Source organism: Globicephala melas, chromosome 3 (genome assembly GCF_963455315.2).
Source record: "Globicephala melas chromosome 3, mGloMel1.2, whole genome shotgun sequence".
Classification (NCBI taxonomy): Eukaryota; Metazoa; Chordata; class Mammalia; order Artiodactyla; family Delphinidae; genus Globicephala; species Globicephala melas.
In genome coordinates, this window is record NC_083316.1 from 21,721,351 (window position 1) to 21,725,511 (window position 4,161).

Below are 4,161 nucleotides of genomic sequence, written 5' to 3' on the forward strand. Positions count from 1 at the left end.
AGGACACCATCTGTTGAGCTGACAGTACCAAGGTGCACATAAAAGCAGGCAAGTAAAGCTAGTGTGTTGCAAGAGAAGCCAGGACCTTGTGAAATTGTTCTTCTCCATTATCATTTATTCTCTCAAGGGGATGCTAAAAAAACAGAACCAAAAAAAAACACACATTGGTCTAGGCCACATTATAAATCCAAACATTGGTGTGGGATTTCACTTGGAGAGAAGGAAACTTTTGTTTTTTAAAAAGCCCCTCAAACCCCAATCAAGGTTGTAAGAAAGGCTCCCAATTTAACCACCCTCGCTCACCACCTAAGACTGGTAATTCTTTTCTGAGGTGTAAAAGGGGTCAAAGCAGCAGGAGCACGAATGGCTGGAGGGAAGGAGTGTCAAAACATGAAGGAGGCAAGATTTGCTTGAGAAAAAGCAGTGATGATTCTTCATTGGACAGCTCCCAGGGGCTCTTAGAGAATGCTTAGGAGGTCAAGTATGTGACTTAAGCAGAAGCTGCCTGTAGGAAGGTTAACAGGAAAGATGAACATAAGATGATGACAAGAGTCTAAATTTTTAAAGCTCCAAGATTTCAACAGAATGTGGATATATTTGAACTTTCAGAAGGGATAGGGTTTAAGAAAGGGTGAAACCAGGACACATAAAAGACCTGGGAATTCCCACAACCCCTAAGTGCTTCCTGCTCCAGGAGGTAAACGATTATGTGTTTACTGGAGGTCATACCATTTTCCCTGTTACTGGTGCAAAATAATTCATCAAATCCCCAAGCTTCTTTTCAAATCACGATTTCCCCATTTACTTTGGTCACCAAACAGTCCTATTCTTCAGTGGCCTGTAGACTCACTCCCACCTACCCCCCTGGGGGGCACAAATGAAGGAACTCCCCCTTAGGCTGGCCCCAGTAACTCAGAATTAAATAAGAGGTGGGGCTGGCAGCCTCCTGGAGACTAAAACAACATCAGAGACTAAACCTACCTTGCCAAGAATGGAGAGTTTATTCAGATACTGTTTGCTAATTCATGTATGCCACAACGGGATAAGAATTAAAGGTAGAAACCTCACACTCTTCCTTATACCTGCCTACTGCCCAACTAGATTCCAGACACTGCATCACTATCACTGCCATCTTGCTAAACGGAGGCCCCTAGGCACTAATCACACAGGCAACTGCACGTGTCATAAAAATGCACCACAACTTTAAACTTACAGCATTAAAAGCTGTACGTCTCTCTCTGGCTACATTGGTGATTCTCCAGTTAGTTCAATATTTTAAAGGCTGCAGCAGCATGCAAAAGAATTTCATTTTGTTTCTTTTTTTTAAAAAAAAAAAGTTAAGAAAGGTATCCAGGAGATGGTGGGTTTTATTTTATCTTGTCTGGATAGAGGTTTGATTTGCTCTCGAAATGTTCCCGGGTGGTGAGAGACTAGGAGAAAGCACAGAATGCAGAGGTCTATTCGGTGTAATCTTCTCCCTCATTTTCATCTTCACCATCAACGGCAAGAGCAGCATACTTGCTTGCAGAACTGAACTTAGAGGCTGGATCTTCAGCTTTCTTTGGCTCAGGTGCAGATCTGGAGTCTTGATCCTTTTTGCCATCTTTCCTATCTGACTCCTTCCAGAGGTCTTTGTTCCCTCCATCTCCTGGACCACGGCTGGAATTTCCACTTTGGCCTTTTGGGGCACTCACCCCATCTGCTTTATTTTCATCTGCTTTCCTTACTGGTCCTTCCTCAGATGGTTGAGCTGGAACTACTTTCCCTCCACCACTTGTAGGGGACTGCTGCTCTGTGTCTGAGCTCTGAGATCGAGCAGGAGGGTTAGAACTTCGCTTCACCCAAGCATTCTCCTTTGGTGGAGGGGCTGGCATTACCTTTAGAGGCTGTTCAGGTTTGGGAGGCTTAGAAGTTGGAGACTGACAGTCTTCCTCTTTATTGGGTGTTTCATTTTCTAGAGACTTCTCACTCTCTCTCCTTCGTGCATTTCTGCCAGATGTGGATGAGGTCCCCGTTTGTGATGACTCACTTCCTGTCCTCGATCGTTCCTGAGTTTCTTCACTTCGCCAGCTTGGGTGTCTCTCCCGAGGCCGTCGTTCTAGTTTTGGCTCATCCAGCTGACGCTGCAGTTTCTCCTGTTCCTGTAGCCGCTCTTCTACTTCTCGTTCTCTAGCAGCTGTGTCAACAGGCTTTGCCCCTCCAAAGATAGAGGCTGCTCAACTGGACTGGGATGTGCTAGCAGAGGAATCATCTTCCTTAGGAGTACTCCGAGGCTTTAGGTTCAGTTTGGGTCTTTGTGGGGGACCTCTATCATCTCGCCTATAATCATCCCGAGAGTAATCGTCTCTGGAGCTCCATGACCGGTCATCTCGTCTTTCGTATCTGTCTTCATAGCGGTCCCCGCCTCCTCTGTAGTCATCATCCCTACGGTACCCACTACCAAATGCTCTTCTGCCACCGCCTATCCTGGAATCGTAGCCTCTATCATAGTCTCTGCTGCCTCGGTCATCATAGCGATCTCGGCCCCCGTATCGATCCATGTCCCGGCGTGGGCCATCACGGTAACTGTCCCGATACCCATCACGATATCGGTCTGAATCGTAACGATCTCGATACTTGTCTCCAAAGCTATCATCACCTCTTCTAGGTGGGTAGTCATCAAAGCTGTCTGTAGCAGGACGGGCCCTCCAGTCTGTATCTGTTTTGTCAGAATCCCGATTTCTATCGCGGCCAAAAGAACGATCATCCCTGTCTTTATCCTGTGCTTGATCAGCAACGTCCACTCGAATTCTCCTGTTACCTAGAGACTCTTCATTGAGGCTCAGGGCAGTGAACAAGGAATCCAGGTCCTCAAACTCAGCATAACCAAAACCTTTCAACCTCTCAGGATTGCTGGGTTCACGTGGTAAACGCACTGCACTGATATTTAATCCTCTAAAGAATTCCTTAATGGAGTCTTCTGTCACATCATAGGGCAGGTTCCCTAGAAAAGCAGTGTAGGGTGGTGATTTGGGAAGACGGCTCCGGTCGATATTGGGTTCCCGAGCAGCCCGTGGAGCAGTGGGCAGGATGGAACGGTCAATTGGAGATGCCCTATACACGTCATCATCATTACTATGCCAAGTGGTTGAAACATCTCCTTCTAGGTCATCTGTTTCATCAGCCCAGCTGACTGGTTTGGGGACATAGGTGCTTCCTCCACCAGTCCCTCCATCCTCAGCCAGGAAGTCTGTTAGGGAGATAGTCTTCCCCTTCTTATTCTTCTTTTTTGCTGAGGCCGCCATGTTGGGAGAGGGAGAGAGAACGCAAAAGCTAAACTATTACTTTTAACTAACTCAATTTTTAATCCCTTGTCAATGTGAAAAACAAGTAACTTTCTCCTATGGCCTAGCTTCTAGTCATAGACCCTCTTAACTGTAACTTTCTTTATGATACTGCAACCTATTATTGCCATAAGTATTATTATCAAGTTAAAGAATCCCCTTGTATTTGTAGCTGGCTCAAAAAACTTATAAATATGTTTTGATTTTTTGTCAGTTACTTTTTGTGCATTGCTCAAGACAATGATCATGTGATTTATCTCCTGTCCTCTGTTATTATGGTGAATTTTAATTGATTAATCAACATGAGCTCCTGAAATGAATGCATCTAGATAGTGGTGTATTATCTTTGGCTATACTGCTGATTCACTTTATTAATATTTTGTAATTGGCCTGTAACATTCATGTCAAGATGACCTTATAATTAGAGGTAAAGAATATTTCCTCATTTTCTAATTTCAAGGGGTTTAGTAAGGTAAATACCATTATTTTTTCCTTACACGTTTAATAGAATTTACTGGTGAAACTATTATGCTGTCAGTTTTCTTTGTGGGAAAGCTTTCAGTACTAACTTAATAGATATAAAACACTTTACATTTTCTTATTTGAGATCTGTCTTAATAGTTTCTATTTTTCCAGAATATGTTCCATTCCAGCTAAAATTTTCAAATATATTTCCCAAAGTTTGTCCAAAGAAGTATCATTTTATTTTTGATGTTGAGGATCTATAGACCTGTTCTTTCTCTTAATTTATGACAGTAATCCTGAATTCCTCCTATAATTTTTTCCATTAAATTTTAATCTGTTTAATCAATGATTTGTTATGTTTTTAATTATTTGA

The 4,161-nt window shown here is 43.1% G+C and overlaps 1 pseudogene; it reads right to left on the reverse strand.

Moving 5' to 3' along the window:
* Positions 1-1,414: 1,414 nt before the first annotated feature.
* LOC115853238 (eukaryotic translation initiation factor 4B pseudogene) lies at positions 1,415-3,306 on the reverse strand (annotated as a pseudogene).
* Between the last annotated feature and the right edge of the window lie 855 nt (positions 3,307-4,161).